General features: G+C 44.4%; 1 protein-coding gene across 18 annotated transcripts in view; it reads left to right on the top strand.

Annotated features, from left to right (window-relative positions):
- The window catches only part of BAZ2B (bromodomain adjacent to zinc finger domain 2B), a 379,566-nt gene that overhangs the window by 139,696 nt on the left and 214,480 nt on the right, over positions 1-25,390 (top strand). For 2 of the 18 annotated variants that reach the window (XM_073545697.1, XM_073545693.1), the window contains exon 1: positions 16,191-17,236. The exons of the other annotated variants lie outside the window; for them this stretch is intronic. The gene's annotated coding sequence lies outside the window, so the exon portion shown is untranslated. Of the gene's footprint in view, positions 1-16,190; positions 17,237-25,390 lie in introns of those variants that run through there. 18 annotated transcript variants of the gene reach the window in all.

Raw genomic sequence — 25,390 nt, 5'->3', positions numbered from 1 at the left:
CATATAACCCCGCCCCACCATACATTGGCAGCTTTCAGTGTATACTGTGCATAGGCAGAAAGCTACCAGTGATGGGGCAGGGTCATACAGACCTCATGAATATGGAGTACTAAATGACACAAGACAACTAGTCCTGTAGTCATAATCTCCTGCTGATAAAACTGTGATCTTAGCAGAACTAGAGCAACTGGCCCAGCAAATGACACATCGCTAGAATCAGGGTCTCTGACCCCTACATTATCTAGCTTTCGGATTAGGTAGAAAAAAAACTGGTGTCAATTACACTTTAAGGTATCACAGTAGAGCAATTATTGTGGAACACACAGATTTTGACAGTACAGGATGACCATCGAGTGTACATGGGGTGTCCTGTCACACATTAAATTTCTCACGAATACAGCAAATCAATAGGGGGCAGCGGATATGGAGAAGCTCAGGAAGGCAAACATGTTTCATATATTATTTATTTTATATTGTTGCGCTTCTCAGCCTCATTAACCAGCAAATTTTCCACTTAAAGTTATTTGCTTATGTGAATTTATTTTTAGAAATACCTGATAAATTACTCACCCAGAGATGAGGAATGACATGGAGTGAATGTTGCCAAGATATTTCTCTACTTTTTCTGCTGATAGTTTAGTCATCTGCTGATGACTGACTGGCTTGTAGAGATACCATGCCATGTCCCTTCCACTTTTGGGCTCGGTCTGTTGAGGAAGCATCTTGGAGGAACTGTTCGGAGAGCGAGAGATTTGATCATTCATCCGGGCAACTGGTAGATCTCAAATTGTTCCGGTTGCCTCCCTGATATTTCAGGAGTGTTTGAAAGCATGCTATTATACTGCGTACAAGATCATAGGGACTCAACCACTACCAAAAAAACCCCCCTACGTCAGGCACCCCCTTTCAGGGCCAACACTAGACAAATCAAAGTTTAGTGCTGCTTTAAATGGGTTGTCTGGGCATAGGTACTTTATGACCTGTCTATAAGTTAGTTCTTCAGTAGCACCTGGTGCCCCCACTGATCAGCAGTCTTTTCTCCAATGGTGGCCAGGTGTAAACACTGTGAACAGAGGTGCTGAGCGAAGATCCAAAATGTAGCATCCACTTCCAGCTACTACAGTGTAGTGCCTCTTCTTTTGCATAGCAGCTGTACCGCGGCGCCCAGCAGCAGCCGCTACACTTTGAATGAATTTACTCTTGTTGTCAGTGCAAAAATCAGCTGATCTATGGGGACGCTGGTTGTTGGACACTCACTGATCTGCTATCAATAACCTATCCTGCATATACAGGTGCATTTCCCAAGATTAGAATAGAATATCATCAAAGGGGCTCCTTTGGCATCAATTATTGCATCAATGTGGCGTGGCATGGAGGCGATCAGTCTGTGGCACCTGAGGTGTTATGGAAGCCCAGGTTGCTTTGATAGCAGCCTTCAGCTCGTCTGCATTGTTAGGTCTGGTGTCTCTCATCTTCCTCTTGACAATACCCAATAGGTTGTCTATGGGGTTAAGGTAAGGCGAGTTTGCTGGCCAATGAAGCACAGTGATCCTGTTGTGTTTAAAGGAGGTATTGGTACTTTTGGCAGTGTGGACAGGAGCCAAGTCCTGCTGGAGAATGAAATTTCCACCTCCAAAAAGCTTGTCGGCAGACGGAAGCATGAAGTGCTCTAAAATTTCCTGGTAGACGACTGCGCTGACTTTGGTCTTGATAAAACACAGTGGACCTACACCAGCAGATGACATGGCTCCCCAAACCATCACTGATAGTGGAAACTTCACACTAGACCTCCAGCAGCTTGGATTGTGGCCTCTCCACCCTTCATCCAGACTCTGGGACCTTTATTTCTAAGGTCTAGTGTGAAGTTTCCACAATCAGTGATGGTTTGGGGAGCCATGTCATCTGCTGGTGTAGGTCCACTGTGTTTTATCAAGACCAAAGTCAGCGCAGCCATCTACCAGGAAATTTTAGAGCACTTCATGCTTCCCTCTTCCGACAAGCTTTTTGGAGATGGAGATTTTTCTCCAGCAGGACTTGGCACCGGTCCACACTGCCAAAAGTACCAATACCTGGTTTACTCCATAGATAATCTATGGGGTATTGTAAAGAGGAAGATGAGAGACACCAGACCCAACAATGCAGACGAGCTGAAGGCTGCTATCAAAGCAACCTGGGCTTCCATAACACCTCAGCAGTGCCACAGGCTGATCGCCTCCATGCCACGCCGCATTGATGCAGTAACTGATGCAAAAGGAGCCTCGACCAAGTATTGAGTGCATTTACTGAACATACATTTCAGTAGGCCAACATTTCGGATTTTAAAATAATTTTTCAAGCTGGTGTTATAAAGTATTCTAATTTACTGAGATAATGACTTTAGGGTTTTCATTGGCTGTAAGCCGTAATCATCAACATTACCAGAAATAAACACGTGAAATAGATCACTCTGTGTGTAATGACTCTATATAATATGTGAGTTTCACTTTTTGTATTGAAGCCCTGAAATAAATGAACTTTTTGATGATATTCTAATTTTATGAGATGCACCTGCATGTCATTAAATACCTAGGACTGGGCAACCTCTTTAAACAAATTGTAGTGTGTAGTCAAGAAATGTTAATAACACATGAACACCATCCAGGCTTTTCATCTACAGTTAGAATTAAAAACAATGTAATCATTACATATAATAATTGTTTTCATAAAGCAGATTAATTGAGTAAAATGTAAGGAAATAATATAATTCTCCGCTCAGAATGTTTTATACTGTACGAACCCACGGTTTGTAGGAGGTGCAGGTGATCCTTCATATACCAGTGTTGCATAATTAATGCAATTCAGATCATATGAGACACTTGCAAATGAAAGAGCTTTGTTTTCAAAGTCAGTGTGAGCCTTGGCACCCAAGTAAATTAATCGAGGCCCTGGATGGGAGCTTATGGAAATTTGAGCACACATGGGAATGTTTCACTGTGACAGAATGTAAACCATTACAATTTCGGGTATTTCTGCTTGCAAGAATTATCCAAATGTGATATTTTTTTTTAATGCAGACCATGGACAACATGATGATATCTATCTGGCAATAAGCATCAACTTCTAGCACCTTTTTATCCTACATTTCGATTTGAAGCATACCTCTAAATGTTTGGGGTTTTCTTACAATATGACCACAAGAAGGGAATAGCGTTAATGGTACGTGCACACGCTGCGGATTGGGGTGTGGATTTGGCCGTGCGGATTTTGTAAAATCCGCAGGTAAATCTGCAGGTCAGAAGACCTGCGGTTTTACCTGCGGATTCCTCTGCGGTTTTGCCCTGCGGTTTTTCATCTCCACAATGGAGGAGATGGCAAACCGCAGCGGAATCCGCAGAAAGAATTGACATGTCAATTCTTTCTGCGGCTTCAAAACCGCAGGAAAACCGCGCGGAAAATTCCGCACCGTCTGCACTGCGTTTTTTTATTCCCATAGGGAATAATGGTACTGTACACCGCAGCGGCCAAATCCGCTGCGGAACCGCAGCAGAATCCGCAGCGTGTGCACACAGCCTTAGAAGTTGCGTTACTTATGTTATAGTGATCCTGGGTTACAGTTTGTATCATAATCTTGTGCAGACCTGTGCTAACAATTCTTAAAGCAATCGTATCAAAGAAAGAAAATAATCCCTCATCCTTCCAGATTGTGGAAAGTCAGTGAGGCCACGAGGAGTAGGACCGTCCATACTTTTCACCTGATCTATGACTGAGTTGTGAATGCAGCAGTGGAGTATAAGGGTATGTGCACACGCTGCGGATTCTGGTGCGGATTGATCCGCACGGATTTTGCAAAATCCGCAGGTAAATCCGCAGGTCAAAAGACCTGTGGTTTATCTGCGGATTAGCCTGCGGTTTTGCCCTGCGGTTTATCATCTCTACAATGGAGGAGATGGTAAACCGCTGCGGAATCTGCAGAAAGAATTGACATGTCAATTCTTTCTGCGGTTTAGAAACCGCAGCAAATCCACGCGGAAAAATCCACACCGTCTGCACTGCGGATTTTGATTTCCATAGGTTATAATGGTACTGTACACCGCAACAGAAACTGCTGCGGATCCGCAGGGCCAAATCCGCAGCGTGTGCACACACCCTAACAGAGGCTCGGGATTAAGGCCGGGGTCACACTTGCGAGTGTGATGCGAGAAACTCTCATCAATACCCGGCACTCAGGACCAGAGTGTGCAGCTGCATAGAAATACATGCCGCCACGTATTGATGCGCGAGTTTCTTGCATCACACTCGCAAGTGTGACCCCGACCTAAGGCTAAGGGGTACTTCACACTAAGTGAGATCGCTGATGCGTCACCGACTTTGTGACACAACAGCGATCTCGCCAGCGATCTTGCTGTGTGTGGCACGCATCACCGACTGGCCCCCCGCAGGGTATTGCTGATCGTGCAGGAATGTCCTGGGCCATTTTTTGATCGTTGGTCTCCCGCTGGCCAGCACGCATCGTGTGGCAGCGGGAGACCAACGATCAGCGAGCTCCCAGCGCTGTAAGCAGATGCTGGGAGCTGGTATCCAGGGTAAACAGCGGGTAACTAAGCGTGCGCTGGTCCTAATCGCTGGTGAGTCTGCCTGTTTGACAGCTCACCAGCAATCATGTAGCAACGCACCAGCGATCCTGACCAGGTCGCATCGTTGTCGGGATCACTGGTGCATCGCTAAGTGAGACGGGACCCTTAGTTCACACTCGTCGTTTTTGCAGCATTTTTGTGATGCTTTTTTATGCAAATTTTCAGCTGCATTTTACAGTACCAGCAAAGTCTGAGATTTCAGAAATCTCACGAACACAGCTTGTTTTTTTTTGTCATCAGGATTTTGTATTTTGCATTTTTTTTTTGCACAGCGGAGCATTCCACTTTTTTCAGCATTTTTCACCCATTGAAATGAATGGGTGGTGAAAAAAAACGCTGAAAAAACACACCAAAAATGCAGGTATCAGGTTTTGCTCCATTTTTTTTGGTGCCAAAACCTGATTCTATGGAATAGAACTTTTTTTTTGAATCACTAAACTTTATCAGCATGCACAAGAGACAAATCTAGCATGCCCAAACTGCAAGAAAAAACAAGGAAAACATGCTTTCCTGCCAAGAGATCAGGTTTTGCTGCTGAAAAAACGCCCTATAGTGTGAACATACCCTAATACAATATAATGCAATGTGTTTGCAAACAAACACACAACTTTTCACACAGAATATTTTCATATATAAACTGTAAAGTAGTGTACAAAAGTGAGGATATCTATATCTGCCAACTCAAAGTTAAAGACAATTTTCTTAGCTAATAGCATGTATGCAGCAATGGAAACTTACAGGTCAGGCAGTGCGGTTGCAGCAGAGCTACTGTACCAATTTTTTTTTTTTTCTTCGCTTTGCTTTTCTATTGACAACACTCATTTTTTTGCCATAAATGTAACATGAACAATTGCTTCTCAAAAACAAAAGAAAAAAAAACGACCATTTTTTTTTTTTTTTTTTTTTATAAGTTGATCCTCTAGTCCTATTACCCCTGGATTATTAGACATTTTTAGATATTACAGACTGCTTTTATTTGCATCATTTTAAAATGTTATTTTCAAAATGTTGAAATGTTATTTTCAAAACCCCAGCGGAACCCCGTGCAGATTTTGGCATGGATGAATTTAAGTCAACAAAACATAAGTGTTGCCCTCCGTGCCACCAAGTGATCAGGGTACAACGAGTCACCGACTTTGGTCACTTTGTCTGTTTGGTTGACTGTTGACTGCAATGACAATCTGTTTAGCAATGGACTTGAGCAATCTAGAAACCATAGCGTGCTCTGAATATTCATATCCCCGAGTCTCTCATTGGCACACACCGCTATCCTTCAGTACATCGCAGCATTACAGAATGGTGCAGGGAGGTCAAAATAATCAGCCTTGTTTTTAAGGCTGATAATAGCAGAGAATCTGGTACAAAAAAACATACTGCCGATACAGAGGCAGGAAATCTCTGTATCAGTAGATGAAACAATAAAGCAAAGCTCAAATGTTTAATATTCTCAGTCTTATGAGTTTTATGTTGCGTTTTTGGTGCCATTGGTGAACACAAAAAAGAGAGAAATCTTTCCTTTATACAGTCATGGCCAAAAGTGTTGGCAACCTTGAAATTGTTCCAGAAAATGAAGAATTTCTCCCAGAAAATTATTGCAATTACACATATTTTGTTATACACATGTTTATTTCCTTTGCGAGTATTGTATCATCATAAAAAAACAACTGAGAAGCAAAGCAAATTGGATATCATTTCACAAAAAAACCCAAAATGGACAGGACAAAATTGTTGGCACCCTCAACCGTCCATCCATCAAGTCGACTTTTCCTGAAGATCGAGCTGAAGCCGTTAAAGGGAATCTGTCACCCATTGTTAGTGATATCATGTAAAGATATCACCCAATCGTGCGTCCCATAAGGATTCTATTAGGACTTTTGATTCCCCTGACCCTGCACCTTTGATGCTTAAATACCTTTTTTATCTTGATTGAGATGTATGGAAATCGCCGCTGTCCGGTCCGATGGGAGGGGCTTATTCGCCTTCTCCCCCCCCCCCTCCTCGGCTTGCTGAATGTAATCTTCATCTGTGAATATCACACATGCCGTAGGTTTTCTGCGCTTGCGCATTGAAAAGGCCTCCGGCTCCTGCGCAGTATGCTTTGCCCAACTGTGGGCAAAGCATATAATCAGTACTGCGCATGCGCCGATATTTTTCAGCGCGGTCTATGCCCCGGAAGTGTGTCCTGCATGTGAAGACTTCCAGGGCATAGACCGCTCTGAAAAATACTGGCGCATGCGCAGTAGCAATTATATGTTTCACCCACAGTTGGGCAAAGCATACTGTGCAGGTGCCGGAGGCCTTTTCAATGTGCAAGCGTGGAAAACAACAGCATCTGTGATATTCACAGATGAAGATTACGCTCAGCAAGCCAAGGGGGGGGAGGTGAATAAGCCCCGCCCATCGGACCGGACCGTGGCAATTTCCATACATCTCCACCAAGATAAAAAAGGTATTTATGCATCAAAGGTGCGGGGTCGGGGAAAATCAAAAGTCCTAATAGAATCCTTATGGGACGCACAATTGGGTGATATCTTTACATGATATCAATAAAAATGGGTGACAGATTCCCTTTAAATAATAATAACTTATTACAAATTTTACGTTTTTTCCCTTCCATAGCCTACATTAGCTATTGCTAGCTGCAGAATGAGTTAACTGAGGATCAGTCATTGAGCTCGCTCTGACAGTCCAAAGGAAGCATTTGTAAAGGTCTTTAAACACGGGTGCAATTATCATAATTGAGCGTTTCTAGACACGATCATTTCCCTAAGATCATGCAATCTAAACCGGCTGTCGATCGCCCAACGAACTAGCAAAATGCCGCACAAAAGATCATTCTTTTCGGCAGCCATCATCTTGTGTAAACAGTGGCAGCCTATGCACACAGAACGATCTATTACAGACGCTTCAGTGCACATCTGAAGAAGTATTAAAGGGGTATTCCCATCTCCAAGATCATATACCAATCTGTAGTAGGTGTAATAATAATATTTGCAAATACCTCCAATTAGAAATGTAGTATAGCTCTTCTGGTTCACGGTGTTGCTTACCCGATGTGCAGGACATTGCAGTAGCTTAGGTATCCATGGTATACACACAGTTAGGTCCATATATATTTGGACAGAGACAACATTTTTCTAATTTTGGTTCTAGACATTACCACAATGAATTTTAAACAAAACAATTCAGATGCAGTTGAAGTTCAGACTTTCAGCTTTCGTTTGAGGGTATCCGCATTAAAATTGAATGAAGGGTTTAGGAGTTTCAGCTCCATGTGCCACCCTGTTTTTAAAGGGACCAAAAATAATTGGACAGTTGACTCCAAGGCTATTTCATGGACAGGTGTGGGCAATCCCTTCGTTATGTCATTCTCAATTAAGCAGATAAAAGGCCTGGAGTTGATTTGAGGTGTGGTGCTTGCATTTGGAAGGTTTTGCCGTGAAGGAAACAAGCGGTCAAAGGAGCTCTCCATGCAGGTGAAACAAGCCATCCTTAAGCTGCAAAAACAGAAAAAAAATGCATCCGAGAAATTGCTACAACATTAGGAGTGGCAAAATCTACAGTTTGGTACATCCTGAGAAAGAAAGAAAGCACTGGTGAACTCATCAATGCAAAAAGACCTGGGCGCCCACGGGGAAGACAACAGTGGTGGATGACCGCAGAATAATCTCCATGGTGAAGAGAAACCCCTTCACAACAGCCAACCAAGTGACCAACACTCTCCAGGAGGTAGGCGTATCAATATCCAAATCTACCATAAAGAGAAGACTGCCTGAAAGTAAATACAGAGGGTTCACTGCACGGTGCAAGCCACTCATAAGCATCAAGAATCAAAAGGCTAGACTGGACTTTGCTAAAAAAAAAATCTAGAAAAGCCAGCACAGTTCTGGAAGAACATTCTTTGGACAGATGAAACCAAGGTCAACCTCTACCAGAATGATGGAAAGAGAAAAGTATGGTGAAGGCGTGGTACAGCTCATCATCCAAAGCATCCCACATCATCTGTAAAACACGGCGGAGGCAGTGTGATGGCTTGGGCATGCATGGCTGCCAGTGGCACTGGGTCACTAGTGTTTATTGATGATGCGACACAGGACAGAAGCAGCCGAATGAATTCTGAGGTATTCAGAGCCATACTGTGTGCTCAGATCCAGCCAAATGCAGCCAAACGGATTGGTCGTCGTTTCATACTACAGATGGACAATGACCCAAAACATAAAGCCAAAGCAACCCAGGAGTTTAATAAAGCAAAGAAGTGGAATATTCTTGAATGGCCAAGTCAGTCACCTGATCTCAACCCAATTGAGCATGCATTTCACTTGTTAAAGACTAAACTTCAGACAGAAAGGCCCACAAACAAACAGCAACTGAAAACCACCGCAGTGAAGGCCTGGCAGAGCATCAAAAAGGAGGAAACACAGCGCCTGGTGATGTCCATGAGTTCAAGACTTCAGGCAGTCATTGCCAACAAAGGGTTTTCAACCAAGTACTGGAAATGAACATTTTATTTACAATTATTTATTCTGTCCAATTACTTTTGGTCCCTTTAAAAACAGGATGGCACATGTTAAGGAGCTGAAACTCCTAAACCCTTCCTACAATTTTAATGTGGATACCCTCAAATGAAAGCTGAAAGTCTGAACTTCAACTACATCTGAATTGTTTTGTTTAAAATTCATTGTGGTAATGTCTAGAACCAAAATTAGAAAAATGTTGTCTCTGTCCAAATATATATGGACCTAACTGTATATATATGCGTTTTCTGCACATCAGTTCCAAGTTTTTTCACTCTACTTAAGGATAGCTCCACTAAACCTACTTTTAATTTATTTTCCCTTTCATCTTTAAAAAAAAGTGTCGTTAATGTATTTAATTTAACTGGGAAATGTAGAATTGCTGATTTTTCTGGGACTCCCTATAGTGTCTTGTTAGGTATTTCAATGCAGACAGTAGTCCCCAGCCAAGGCAGATAAAAATAGTCCTTTCAGTGTTCTTCTCCCGGTAGGTTGGGTTATTATCATTTAATCGTTAGCTGGGATGTGATCAGACCTCTATGAGATTCCAGATAATTAAGGAGCAAGAATCTTCGCGTTAATACAGCTCAGTGTTTTCTGTTTCTTTGTTTTCTCCTGACTGCTCTTGGTGGCCACCATCCCCCATGACTTCCCCCATATATTTCAAGATGTCATTAGTACAACCTCTGTGCTGTTCAATGTGGGATTGATTCCTGTTGCCTTTATGTTTTATGCCCATTTATAGTATACTACTACAGATAAGACCAAAAACTAAAATAATGCAATGCTTATTAGCGCATATTTCATAGAAAGAGTGCAGCCCCCTCTGTGGGGTACTTTAATTTTAGATAAAGATTCACATCTCAAAAAAAGCTAAAACCTAGCTGTCCAAAAAGGAAAGGACTAAGGAGTAGATTCATTAAGATTGGCATTGCGCTGTCCAGTTTTAAAGGATTTGTCCGGAACTTTAATATTTATAGCCTTTCCTTAGGATAGGTCATCAATATCTGATCGGCGGGAGTGTGACACCTGACACCCTCACCCATCAGCTGTCGCCGTCGACAGCTGGAACTGCTCAGTTGCGGAGCTGAACAGCAAAGCTCTGTCGACTGTATAGTGGCGGCAGCCAGTATTCTGCCGACAGAGCTTTGTTGTGCAGCTTTCCAACTGAGCAGTTCCGGCCGACAACAGGGACAGCTGATCGTATCCTAAGGATTGGCTAAATGTTAAAGTCCCAGACAACTCCTTTAATGAAGGGCTCACCTTGTCAGAAATGCTACTCCAGTCAAAGACTGGAGTAGCATTTCTGCCATAAAAAGCACCAACACTTTTTGCAGATTTTTTTCAAGTGGGCATAAACACAATCTGTCCCGACTCCTCCCCAGCTCTGCCTATTTTGGCTCAGCTGCCTCAAACGGTAATGAAAATGTGAAAAGGTGCACAATTTTTCTAACGCTCCATGTTTTGCAACTTTTCAAACCATTTTCATGCCAGTATAAGCTTTAATAAATAGCCTTTTAAGACTTTAGGAATGAGGACAACGCCTAAAAGCCCCATGGCAGGAGGCGGCTCAGCACCCCTTGGTCAATTAAACAGCTCCATAAAGTTGTAACCGTTCCCTAAATTCCTATTATGTATACAAAACAAGTGTAATATGGCTAAAGTTCTTTGTAACGGGGCCCCATGGTAAAAAGGATCACTGTTTAGCTGCTGATGCAACAAAAAAAATAAATACTGTAAGTAAAATTTCGAACAAAAGTATAAGGGGTAAAGTTTCTGAGCGCCAAGTTAGCATACGGACACTTAAAGGTCATACAATGGGAATTTAGATAAACAAATCTACTCTTCAGAGAGGAAAAGGACATGACTCTAGTGCCAGCTTTCAGAAGTAGCAATCCTAAAAGTCAATATCAACTCTTGAAAGAGTAGCCTATAAGTCTCCCTACACAAGGAAAAAAATTACAAACCCCCCTGTTAGAGGCCTCTCATCCAGCCAAACCAGTTCTCTTGCTTTGCACTGATGAGGAGTAGATGCCCAGAAATATGTTTGCAAATGGAGTTCCTGGATTGGCATCTTATCTTAATGGGGTTGTCAACTATTAGGAAAACCCCTTCTTAAACTAAATGTTCAACCCTGATAAAATAATAAAGCCTATACTCACCACACGTGCCGGCGCCGTTCCTGCAGTGTCGGCCCTCACTCTCCCTGGGGGGTGATGCGGTGCTCTGATGCCAGCTCCCAATCAGCACTGGCCTGACTGTCTCCACCTTTGGACAAACTGAACATGAAGAGGAAGTCCGGGATCAGCTGCAGCCCTGGCTTTCTCTTCATGTTCAGTTTGTCCAAAGGTGAAGACTGTGACACCAGCGCTGATTGGGTGCCGGCGTCACATGTCACAGCACTGCATCACACCCCCGGGGAACGACGCCGGCATGGGTGGTGAGCATAGGCTTTATTATTTTAACAGGGTCGATCTTTTAGTTTAAGAAGGGGTTGTCCTAGTAGTGGACAACCTGTTTATGACACGTGGCAAGTCTCTTTAAAGGGTCGATATTGACTTTTAGGATGCTACTTCCAATAGCCTTCCTGAAGAGACTATTTGAATGCAGAAGTGTAAAAGAAAAGAAAACAAAAGAGACGCTCCCTAAGGTTTATCTGGGACTTTTTGAATTTTGCCTAAGGCTGTGTGCACACGATGCAGATTTGCAGAGGTTCCGCAGCGGATTTTACCGCGCAGAAACGTTGCATTTCTGCATTGTGATGTACAGTAGCCTTAAAATCAATGTTAAAAAAAAAATGCTGTGCAGACGCTGCGGATTTTTCCACGCGGTTTTCCCGCGGTACAAAATCCGCAGCATGTTACTTCTTTTGTGCGGTTTTCCATCTCCCCTGTCACCAAATCCGCAGGGGGAAAACCGCGATGGAAAACCGCATCAAAAATGGAAGAAATCCGCAGGAAAAATGCAGGTCATTTGACCTGCGGATTTCTTCCATTCTGCGCGGAAAAATCCGCAGGGCCAAAAAGTACGTGTGCACTCAGCCTAAGGCTGAATTCAGACGTATGTATATCACATTCTGAGTATGGATTGCAAAGCACGGACTGCTCAACCTGAACTCGACAGCCTTATAGTCATACATGAGGCTGTCAAGTTCGAGTCAGTAGAAACGTGGACAGTCCAAGCATCCCGGTCCATACTCACACAGGGATATTCGGATGTCTGAATTCAGCCTAAGGGTACGTGCACACGTTGCAGATTTGGCCCTGCGGATCCGCAGCAGTTTTCCATGGGATATACAGTACCATGTAAACCTATGGAAAACAAAAACAGCTGTGCACATGCTGTGGAAAATTCCGCACAGAAACGCAGCGGTTTATTTTCCGCAGCATGGCAATTCTTTGTGCGGATTCCGCAGAGTTTTTACACCTATTCCATTATAGGAATCCGCATGTGTAAAAATGCAGGTGAAATCCGCAGAAAATCTGCAGGTCATTTTACCTGCGAATTCTGCGCTGAAAAATCCGCACAGGAATCCGCAAAATATGCACATACCCTAATAGCAGGCAATGTGATAACACAGCAAAAGAACCGTAGCTTAAATCCCCATTGTTCCAGGGCTTCTTGGCTGTCCTACAGCAGTGGACATAGTTCACATAACTGCCTGTATGGCTGGTGCAAGTTATTGGCTGCAGCGGTCACATGGATAATTTATGGCACAGGCCAGCTGTAGAGCCAGTGGGGACTACTGAAAAAGGGGCACTGGAAAGCTGAGGATTTCAGGTGACTCATGGTTATTTTATGATGTTATTAAATTGCTTGCTGTTAGGCAATTTTCATGAAATCTCAGATATCCCCTCCATATCACACGCAGGACTAGAATATACACTCACTGGCCACTTTATTAGGTACACCTGTCCAACTGTGTGTTAAGACTTAATTTCTAATCAGCCAATCACATGGCGGCAACTCAGTGCATTTAGGCATGTAGACATGGTCAAGACAATCTCCTGCAGTTCAAACCGAGCATCAGTATGGGGAAGAAAGGTGATTTGAGTGCCTTTGAACGTGGCATGATTGTTGGTGCCAGAAGGGCTGGTCTGAGTATTTCAGAAACTGCTGATCTACTGGGATTTTCACGCACAACCATCTCTAGGGTTTACAGAGAATGGTCCGAAAAAGAAAAAAAATCCAGTGAGCGGCAGTTCTGTGGCCGGAAATGCCTTGTTGATGCCAGAGGTCAGAGGAGAATGGGCAGACTGGTTCGAGCTGATAGAAAGGCAACAGTGACTCAAATTGCCACCCGTTACAACCAAGGTAGGCAGAAGAGCATCTCTGAACGCACAGTGCGTCGAACTTTGAGGCAGATGGGCTACAGCAGCAGAAGACCACACTGGGTACCACTCCTCTCAGCTAAGAACAGGAAACTGAGGCTACAATTTGCACAAGCTCATCGAAATTGGACAGTAGAAGATTGGAAAAACGTTGCCTGGTCTGATGAGTCTCGATTTCTGCTGCGACATTCGGATGGTAGGGTCAGAATTTGGCGTAAACAACATGAAAGCATGGATCCATCCTGCCTTGTATCAACGGTTCAGGCTGGTGGTGGTGGTGTCATGGTGTGGGGAATTTTTTCTGGGCACTCTTTGGGCCCCTTGGTACCAATTGAGCATCGTTGCAACGCCACAGCCTACCTGAGTATTGTTGCTGACCATGTCCATCCCTTTATGACCACAATGTACCCAACATCTGATGGCTACTTTCAGCAGGATAATGCGCCATGTCATAAAGCTCGAATCATCTCAGATTGGTTTCTTGAACATGACAATGAGTTTACTGTACTCAAATGGCCTCCTCAGTCACCAGATCTTAATCCAATAGAGCATCTTTGGGATGTGGTGGAACGGGAGATTCGCATCAGGGATGTGCAGCCGACAAATCTGCGCCAACTGTGTGATGCCATCATGTCAATATGGTCCAAAATCTCTGAGGAATGCTTCCAGCACCTTGTTGAATCTCTGCCACGAAGAATTGAGGCAGTTCTGAAGGCAAAAGGGGGTCCAACCCCTTACTAGCATGGTGTACCTAATAAAGTGGCCAGTGAGTGTATGTGCACACGGACTTTTTTGAGGCTGTCAAAAGCAAAGACTTTTCCAGTGGAATCCACATCAAGATACATTCCTTGTACACAAACCATCTAAGCTTTTCAAGAGGATAAAGTTTTAGGAGTCGTCTGGGTTTTTTTTCTGAAGTTTTTTTTTTTTCACCCTTTTGGTCGTTTGCTGAGCATTTTTTTTAAGTTTCTGAATACCAGTGGGTTTTTTTTAGTGACTTTTAGAATTTTGGGGGTATTTTTAATTTATTTACTGATTATTTTACTGTCATGCCCACCTGTCTTCTGGGTCTTCCCATTGACCTCTATTATAAAGTATGCAGGGGCCGCAGAGCTGAAAACGTGCCATGCACTTTATTCTCTACCGTTAGGCATCTTTCAGAACCTGAAACGAGAAAAAAAAATGTACAAAAGACTGAACATATGAATAACGAAGTGGTTTTACTGTAGAAATTAATAATAAGCGTCTTTTACGTGTTTTTTTTTTTTTTTAGTAATTCTTTTAGGAATTTTTTTTTTTTAGAGCTCCTTAAAAAACTCTGTGTGTACATACTCTAACAGAAACCACCGACCTGCAGCGAATAAGCAAAACTAACAACGTTCCTCAATAACCAGCAATAGGTGAGGCTGGAGAACTTCAAGAATCGCTCTTGGTCAAGTGCTGTTGAGTTGTGAGACTGATGAAAAGGGTCAGCAATGTCTCGTTATTTCGAAACGCGTTTGAATCTGACTTTGCCTCGCTCTGCTACTTGGGTAAAAGACCGGTTTTGCGGACCCTCATCGGCTGTCCCAGTATTGAACAGTTCCGAATTCCAAGCAGGACCGATTCTTCTTGGTCTTATGCCTGCTCATGCACAGAATATTTCAATTTGTGCTTGTGAACTTTGATGAATGTTCTAATGATGAAATGAAAAATGATTGATTGAGACACTCGTCGGATCTTGATGCACATTGTTAACTAGGTAAAACCAAAATTACATTATATCAAATATGGCAAAGCTGTATGCTTAGACCCTGAAGACCACATAGGTCCAGGCTTGGACTGGCCCATAGGGTAACAGGTGAATCCCCCGGTGGGCCCCTGTGCAGAAGTAAACCACTTACCCCCAACATGAGCAGTAGTTGGCCCATTACATTGGATTTACTATGCAGCATCTCACCATTCATTCAGCAAACTACCTAATTGATTATTATGTAGAATGATGGTTAAATTTGTGAATAAGGGTAATATAATATTTATATGCAGCTGAACAGTGGGCCCCCAGAATCAACGCTAATGGTGGGTCCTTGTCCGACGCTGCATAGGTCTATATTATAAGCCCCTAGGTGCTTTGTGTACCAATATAAAGTGCGTCACATTGCTTTTAGGGTATGTGCACACGTTGCGGATTCTGCTGCAGATTTTTCCACGTGGATTTCGCTAAATCTGCAGGTAAAATGACCTGCATTTTACCTGTGGATTTAGTGCAGATTAACTGCGGATTTTCTGTAGTTTTTGTGCGGATTTCACCTGCGTTTTTACATCTGCGGTTTCCTATAATAGAAGCGGTGTAAAAACGCTGCGGAGTCCGCACAAAGAATTGACATGCTGTGGATTCAAAACCGCAGCAAATCTGCACGGAAAAATCCGCAGCATGTGCACAGCGTTTTTTATTTTACATTGAATATAATGGTACTGTATAACGCAGCAGAATCCGCAACGTGTGCACGTACCCTTAGAGATTTCCTCGCAGTATGGTGACACAATGTTTTTCCTACATGCCTCTTTATAGCAGTATGGGCAGCATGTGGGCATGGATACATTATACTGCCCTAAAGCAATAACACATCCTTTATTTTGCTACCAACTAACGAAAAATGACCAAATGTTGCAAATATTACTGTGCATAAATGGCGATATCAACCGTATCCATTTTTTTTTTTTTTTTTTTTTTTTTTTTTTTTTAAATCTGCTGCAAAAATGTTTCTCCAGTGATGACTGTCAATCACACATCAGTCAGCTCTGGGGTCCTGGCTTTATATCTGCATGAAGTTTGCATGTTCTCTCCATGTGCATGAGGGTTTATAAACCCTGGGAACTCCGGCTTCTTCCATACAGACCTATACCAAAAGGGAACGCAGATTGTGAGCGACCGACAATGTTTATAAAACAAAGTAAAATATGTTGACACTGTATAAGCAAACGAAAAGGAAGCGGTAGAAAAGTCCAAACTAACGAATGACCAGAATGGGGTAAGTGTGTTAACCCAGCCATAATGTATTTGAACCAGATCTGTGTAACCCGAGCATGTCAAATACACAAGAGCAGACAGAAGGCAGAGATATGGGGCTGTAAAACACACCCAATTCCTAGCTCTTGGCTTGGTCCTGTGTCTACACTCTCTACGCTAACCATTGTCTCACTGTGTCCTGAATCCACCTTCCTGCTGCCAGAGCCTAGAATATTTATTTTTCTTCTTTTCTTTTCATCTTTTTTTTTGTTTGTTTTTTGAGCCGGTGCAAATGTATGTGCAAGTGGCCACTGCTCCAGCACCAGCTCCTCGCCTGTGTAGCCCAGTTCTGCTGATGTGAGCACTATCCCTGTGCAGCTAATCCTACTGCTCCACCTGCCTTTCAGTCTGTTTACCAGGAAATCAAGATGTGTAAACTGCAGGAAGCACTATTTGACCCTCATCCGACAGTGTCTCATTACAATAATTGCTAATCTCTGAATAAGACAGCCATGTTCTGAGTGAGAGAGACACAGGCAGGGAGATACAAGAAGCGGCTGGCAGCACTAAATGCATACTTGTGCAAACAAGCAGATCATTGCCAATGGCTTCTGCTCTCATGCCTATAATATAAGGCTCCCTGAGACATCTGCTGACCTCTGGGGTCAGGAAAAAGCAGGACATGATAATATGTGTTCTTCCATCCTTCCTCCCTAACTGAAGACCTCTCTCTCGCCTTGTTCTGGAGTGCTCAGTAATGGCTACTTCCTGACTAATCCACTGGCCACAGTAAGCATCAGAAGAAGTTACATTTTTATTCCTTATTTTTCCATAGAGGGGAGGTATTTGTCTTTTCTTTCTTTTTTTTTTTTTTTCTTTTGTATCTTTTGTGATTGGAATGTTTTTGTTGTAGTTTAAAGGGAACCGGTGTGTTTGTATGTCGTGGTGGAGGAGGACGCTTTCTCTTTACAGAATGAAAGTTTTCCATTATTTGTGCTACAGAGTTCTTATTTTTTTATTGCCATGTATTTGTTTTGTTGTGTTTATTTTATTTATTGTGATGTTTTATCTTGTATTATATGTAGTCACCATACAATTTTGTTTAGTTAAAAACCTATAGACTAATCCAGTATTGGTAAAAATAAATAAATAATTATGAAATATTTCGCCTTAGGGGACGTCCCCCCCCCCCAAAAAAAAAAAAAAGGTATGCTCTGTTGTAACAGCCACCCTGCCAGAGGCATATTGAGGGGTGAGTGTGCCGTTCTGCTGTGATTCCTCACCAAAAAGATGTTTCCAGCAGGGAAGGTCAAATGTCCTCAATTTCTTAAATGGGTAATATTGGAAAGTGGTTTTAAAAATAAGCGTCAAATTCAAAACCCTCTACATCTAAAGAACAGAGTGATTTTTATTTCTTAAAGATCATATGTCCAAAAGTAATCTTCCTCCTAAATCCCTATCTATTTAGTGCCATAATCTATACTATTTACTAATATACTTGAACTAAAAATTCCTTATATTTCCCTAACTACACTATCTCACTGCTTTTTCTTTTCTCTTTTTTTACTTCCCTTTTGATGACAATTTGTTTGGGAATCCCAGTGCATGCTGGGATACCCAAACAAAGTGTCATCAGGGGGGCAGAGTCTTTGGTAATTGCTCAGTCTCCTCGTTGAAACGAAGCGTCACCAGGGGGGCAGAGCCTGCAGTCACTACCACAGCCACAGTGACGCTCTTTTCAGGGGCTGGGCTAATCCCTGCGCACTCTGCGATCTGCACAATGACAGTGCATTCTCTGTTGCTGCCTCAGATCAGCAGTAATGTACCGGCAGTAGAGTGCATTGTCAGAAAACCCGGTGTGCAGCGACCAGCGCCACCACCACAAGTGATGTCACTGGTTCCTGCACCCTGGGTATTCTGACAACGCACTCTGGGTATTCTGACAACGCACTCTGGTACTGGCTCATTACTGCTGATGTGAGTCACAGAGAGAGTGCGCTATCATTGTGCACATCACACTGTGCACAGCGTGTATGGACTGGCCCAGCTCCTGAAACAAACGTTATTGATGATGCCATATTTCTGGGAGGGGGAATAAGCTGTGGCAGTGATCGCTTTGTTTGGCTATCCCAGCATGCACTGGGATTCTCAAACAAAGCGCTATCAAAAAAGGAAGTGAAAAAAAAAGCAGTTAGTGTAGTTATAGAATTTTTAATTCAAGTATATTAGAAATTACTTTACTTTTTCGAGGCAAAGCTGTCTCTGCTAGCTCCATCAGAGAAGGCACAGTGCGGGCCAGTAAAGAGGATGCTGGTAGAAAAAGGAGTAGTCCAGTCCTGAGGACTAAACTTGAAACAAACCCTTTTAAAGGAGTCATACAGGAGTGTAAGTTTTGGTTATTATTTTCTTTTAATCAACTTTTCCACTATTTTTTTTTTTTTTAAATCCCATAAAGCAGGAGTGGATAAACTTAGGCCCTTTTTTTTCCAGCCCCCCCCCCCGGGAAGTTTCCTAGGCACTGCAGTGCTTTGGCCGGCATCTGTGTTTTGACGGCCACCAGTGCCAGGGTCAGGACGTACTTTGTGGGCTGAATTAGCGCATAATTTGTACGGCCCCCGAAGGATGGTATAAATATTCAAATGGCCCTTGGCAGAAAAAGGTTCTCCACTCCTGACATAGTCTCTTTTGGAGTATGTTCACATGTGGTAGAAACACTGATATTCTGTCTAGATTTGCAGGCTAAAAACTGCAGTAACAGTAAAGTGGATCAGTCTGTACCAAATTTTATCCTTGTGCTCACTGTGCAGTGTGGATTTTAAACTGGCAATGTATTCTGCAGATTTTCATCATGGATTTGACCCTTTGTGTAACACATGTAGATTTTCAAGAATTTTGCTACCAATTACAGCCTTTGTAAGGCCCATTCACATATCCGTGTTGTATCCTTTTTTTTTTTTTCACTGATACCACACCAGTTATAACCTATGGTGGTCTTCACATGTCCATGTTTTCACACGGACCGTGTGTCCATGTGAACCACATGGAAACATGTCTTTTTTTTCTGGCAGCACGGATAACAAGCGCCAATATTAGTCTTTGGGTCAATGAAAAACACATACTGCACATGGATGCCATCCGTGTGTCATCCGTGCAAAGTATAGGAAAAGTTCATCAGCTCCGGTTCTCTCACTTATGGCACTGCTGCGCGAGAACCGGAGCTGATCAGCTGATGAACTCCGGTGAACACTCACGGCAGCGCAGTGATACACTGCAGGAGCGATTACCTCCTGGCAGTGTGTAGCCGGAGGCCGGGTAGAGCGGTCACATCTCCCGATGTGACTGTTCTACATGGGAGATCGCCGTGGGACACTGTTTTAAATGGACTACGGCGGACAGGGAGTATATGTTGGTTTATTATTTTTGATTGCTTGCAGGAGACACGGGCGTCGGGGATTAGGCGTTCGGTGAGTATGTATTTTGTATGTGAATATGTATGGAATTATATAAATGTTTGGATTTTTTTTTTTTCTTACAATTGAACACGGGCGCCGGATGATTAGACTGTTCTCCCATCGGCTCATGCTGTCTCTGTTATGTGACAGCAGACATAGCCGGATGGGAGTAGTAGTCCCATAAGACGATGCCTAAGTACAATCACTATGGGCTGTTTGTCGCATAGGTACACACACACACACGCAGACAGACACCCACCACATATTCTTTGCTCACACACACACATTCTCCGCCCACACACTTCCTCCTTCTGACATCATTTCCTTTGACAATTTGCAGCGTTTTTGGCAGCAAACCTTTTTCCACCTACGTTTTTGCTGCAGATTTGACTGACTCAATTGAATGTCAATGAGTCAAAAACGTTGCAGAATCGCAAAAAGAATTGACATGCTGCAGAAAATAAAACTCTGCAAATACGGACAGAAATTTACAGATCATGTGCACAACACTCCAGGATTGTCATTGAATTACCTTGCTTTAGTATTCCATTGCATTTTTTGGAGCGTTTACGCACGTAAACAAAACGCATCATGTGCACATAGCCTAATAGAACAGTTCTACAAATGTCACCTCCTAGAACTCTCTGAATGTGGCAGCATATTGAATGTCACATTTAACGCCAGTCACAGTTTAATTTTCATGTTTTGCACAAATTTAGACTTTGAAAGCGTTCAATTCTAAAGGCATCTCTACAATAGTTGATACTAAGTGTTGTCACTGGCTCTGAGTTTTTTCATTGGCTACATTCTCTCACCACAGACTTTGCAGTTATGCTATGTGCCACTAGCAAATCGTTGCACATCCTGGACACCTTCCAGGAATAATATCCCCATTCTTGGCCCCTTCCAGTAATCATGTCCTGATCCTGACCCCTTCCAGTAATAATACTACCTGTCCTGTGCCCTTCCAGTAACAATGTCTCCTATCCTGAGTCCCTTTCCGGTATAATGTGCCCCATCATGGACCTCTTTCTGGTGTAATGTCCCCTATCCTGGTACAATGACCCTCATACTGGGCCACTTCTGTTCTTCTCCAGCACATTTTAAAAAGAAATAAACAATTATTTTTTACTTTCTCCCGCTCCCATGACATTCGGCGTCCTCCTCTATAGCCAGCGCTGAAGCCGGCAACTGACTTCGGCATCCTAGCATGGATAGAGCATGACTTTACTGCTATGTGCAACCTGTCACGGGCAAGCCAACATCTGTGTCACGGGGGGCTTAGATCCACTAAGGCTGTAATACCCGGGGCCCCTGTGATGTCCCTATAACTAGTGGAAACCCTGTCTGACCCTCAACCCAGGGTTTTTGCTGATGGTGCAAATGCCTGAGCCTCCAACCTCTCCTTGTCTCCTGCTCAGCCCTGCACTTAACCCTCCACCCTCCACCCAGTGAGGAGTCACACCACCAAAGCCCCCACACAAATTATGACAGACAGGGAGAACTTAAACTGCACTGCGCCGCACACACACAGGAATATACAGTAATGTGAACAGGGCACAACTAAACACAAATATGGGAAGGAGAAAGGATAACAACGGATCATACGCCACCAGATACGAATCTCTCTCTCTGCAACACCTCCACTCCAGACCGGAACCACTTGGTATGAAACACAAGCTATAATCGGCAACGCCCATAGGCCAGCATGACTATTTAAAGACCGAGGGCGTGACTAACCATCCAACCTGGCCTCCAGCAGGATTAACCCCCGAGAGCCTGAAGATCAAGTCGGCGCCACTGAGGCTATAGTGGCTGGAGGTGGAACTACCTCTGCCTGCCGGACGCTGTGGTGTGAACAGCGTCCGACATGACATTACCCCGTCTTTTACGAGGGACCTCCGGACCCTCAAGACTCATAGGACCCGGCTTGTCCGGATGACGACGGTGAAAAGAACTGACCAGCCGATCCGCATGTATGTCTGAGGCTGGAACCCAAGACCTCTCCTCCGGACCATACCCCCGCCAGTGCACCAAATACTGAAGAGTACGGCGTACTACTCGAGAGTCCACTACCTTGGCGACCTCAAACTCTAAATCACCATCCACCATGACTGGAGGTGGCATCGGCGTCGTGTCCACAGAGCCTACCACCTTTTTCAATAAAGCCCTGTGAAACACGTTGTGTATCTTGTACATCGCAGGAAGTTCCAACCGATAAGCCACTGGGTTAATGATGGCAGAAATCCTAAAAGGCCCAATAAACCTTGGACCCAGTTTTAAAGATGGAATTTTGAGTTTTATGTTCTTCGTAGCTAACCACACCCATTCACCCACACACAGGTCCGGACCTGGCACGCGTCTACTGTCAGCCACCCATTTGTACCTGGCACTCATGCTCAACAAACGCTGTTTCACCCGCCTCCAGACTGATGACAATTGGGCTCCTAGCTGATCCTCCTCCGGGACACCCCCCAAGTCACCCTGACGTAAGGTACAAAACTGAGGATGTTGACCGTACACACAAAAGAATGGAGACTCTCCCGATGACTCTTGGCGGTGATTATTTAACGCAAATTCGGCCAGAGGAAGGAAAGTAGACCACTCCTCCTGGTTGTCGGACACAAAGCATCGTAAATACTGTTCTAGATTTTGGTTCATGCGCTCAGTTTGTCCATTAGACTGTGGAAGAAACGCCGATGAATGTGACAACTTGATCCCCAAACGTGAGCAAAAAGCTTTCCAAAACCTCGCCACAAATTGCGTACCCCTATCAGATACTATGTCCGACGGTAATCCGTGGAGTCTGACCACCTCCTTCACAAATACCTGAGCCAACGTCTTAGCATTGGGCAATGAAGACAACGCCACAAAATGCGCCATCTTTGAAAAACGGTCAACCACCACCAGGATGACCGTGTTCCCCGCCGAGGCTGGCAAGTCAGTGATGAAATCCATGGAGATTTCTGTCCATGGCCTATTGGGCACCCCCAGAGGCTGTAGCGTGCCAGCAGGACGGGTACGGGGTGACTTAGCCCTAGCGCACGTGATGCAAGCTGCCACGTATGAGACCACATCCTGCCGGATTTTGGGCCACCAGAAACGACGCGATACCAGCTCTAAGGTGCCCCTCACCCCTGGATGACCAGCCAGTACCGAGTCGTGGTGTTCCTTCAACACCTTAAGCCGAAGATGCAGGGGTACAAATGATTTGTTGGCGGGAAGTCCTGGTGGTACCTCCTCTTGGGCCTCGGCAATCTCCGCCTCTACCTCCGTCGTGAGAGCCGAGACCACTACCCCTTTCTGGAGGATGGGTACCGGCTCTTCCCGAGGTTCTCCCCCCGGAAAACACCTAGACAAAGCATCCACCTTGGTGTTTTTAGCCCCGGGACGGTAAGTCACAAGAAAATTGAAACGAGTAAAAAACAATGCCCAGCGAGCCTGCCTAGGAGACAGACGCTTGGCCGACTCCAGATAGAGCAGATTCTTATGGTCGGTGATGACTGTGACCTGGTGAGCCGCCCCCTCCAAGAAGTGTCGCCATTCCTCAAAAGCCAGTTTGATGGCCAACAACTCCCTGTTGCCGATATCATAATTCCGTTCGGCCGGCGACAGCTTCTTGGAGAAGTAGGCGCATGGATGCATCTCTCTCAAGGACGAGCCTTGAGACAGTACTGCCCCCACTCCCACCTCCGACGCATCAACCTCCACCACAAAAGGTTTAGACACGTCTGGTTGCACCAGAATGGGGGCTGAAGCAAAACTATTCTTCAGACGCTCAAATGCACGTATAGCCACCTCAGGCCAGTTCGCCAGATCGGCACCCTTTTTTGTCATGTCCGTGAGCGGTTTGGCGATAGTCGAAAAGTGTTTTATAAATTTCCTATAATAATTCGCAAACCCAAGGAACCGCTGAGTGCTTTCAGACTCTCCGGCCTCTCCCATTGCAGCCCCGCTTGCACCTTAGCGGTGTCCATTTTAAACCCGGCTGCGGACACAATATATCCCAAAAAGGGCAACTCCTGGACAAAAAATAAACATTTTTCCAGCTTAGCATAGAGCTGGTTCTCCCGGAGCAACTGTAACACCTGCCTGACATGCTCCAAATGAGTGTCCCGATCGCTAGAATAAATGAGGATATCATCCAGGTATACAATCACAAATCTCCCCAGGACATGAGCAAATACATCATTAATAAAATGTTGGAAAACGGCAGGCGCGGTGGTCAACCCAAACGGCATAACCAGACTCTCAAAATGACCCTCAGGAGTGTTAAACGCCGTCTTCCACTCATCCCCCTGACGGACCCTTATGAGGTTATACGCCCCCCTGAGGTCCAGCTTGGAGAACCATTTCGCCCCCGCTACCTGGTTGAACAAATCCGGGATTAACGGCATTGGGTAGGGATCACGGATAGTAATCTGGTTTAACTCTCGGAAATCCAGACACGGGCGTAACCCCCCATCTTTCTTCTTAATGAAGAAAAACCCCGCGGCTACAGGCGAGGACGAAGGCCGGATGTGTCCTTTGCTCAGACTCTCCGATGTAGTCTTTCAGAGCTTGTCTCTCAGGACCAGAAATATTAAACATCCTGGCCTTAGGTAATTTGGCCCCAGGTTTTAACCTAATCGCACAGTCATAGGCTCTATGTGGAGGCAGCTCTGAGCAACCCTTCTCAGAGAAAACATCCGCGAAATCCTGCAAAGCCTCCAGCAGGCTGGGCATCACGGCGGACACACATGTGGCCAAGCAATTGTCTTGGCAGAAACCACTCCATTGTACTATGTCCTGAGTTTTCCAATCAATTACCGGGTTGTGCCTGGACAACCATGGGAAAACCCAGGACCATTTGTGCTGGGAGATTACGGAGGACCCTACATGTAACCGACTCAGAATGTAGGACCCCAATGTGGAGTCTCACCTCTGCCACAAACTCCGTAATCTCCCCTTGAGGGAGGGGAACAGCATTAATGGTCACCACCTGTATGGGGTGAGGAAGTTTTTCGATCTTAAACCCGGCGGTGTGTGCAAACTCCTCATCTATGAGATTGGTGGCGGAACCGCTATCCACAAACACTGATATTGGTAGCTCTCTGCCCGCAATAATAACCTTGGCAGGGAGCATACATTGTGATACCATCATGGAGGATATGCATACGCTCAGTTGGGTCTCCTCCATACCCTCTGAGCTTAACAGTTTTCCGCCGATGTGACCCTCTTAGGTAGTACCGGGCAAACGTTAACATAATGACCACTTTACCACAGTAGAAACATGCTCCGGGTTTCCGGAATCCCGGAGCGCGACGCTTAACCTGTGCCACGCCAGCAATCTGCATAGGTTCAGGGAACTCATCTACTTTAACCACACTTGCACCTCTGCTTTCCCCCAGAGGGAGCGTCTCCTGTGCCGCCTGACAAAAACGGCGATCAATACGTATCACCAAACTCATGGCAGACTCCAACGATGCCGGAGTCTCATACATCAGGAGGG

The sequence above is a fragment of the Dendrobates tinctorius genome, unplaced genomic scaffold, assembly GCF_039654945.1.
Source record: "Dendrobates tinctorius isolate UK_male_01 unplaced genomic scaffold, ASM3965494v1 ptg000143l, whole genome shotgun sequence".
NCBI lineage: Eukaryota > Metazoa > Chordata > Amphibia > Anura > Dendrobatidae > Dendrobates > Dendrobates tinctorius.
The sequence above is the reverse complement of the archived record's forward strand: the minus strand, read 5'-3'. Positions and strand labels throughout refer to the sequence as shown.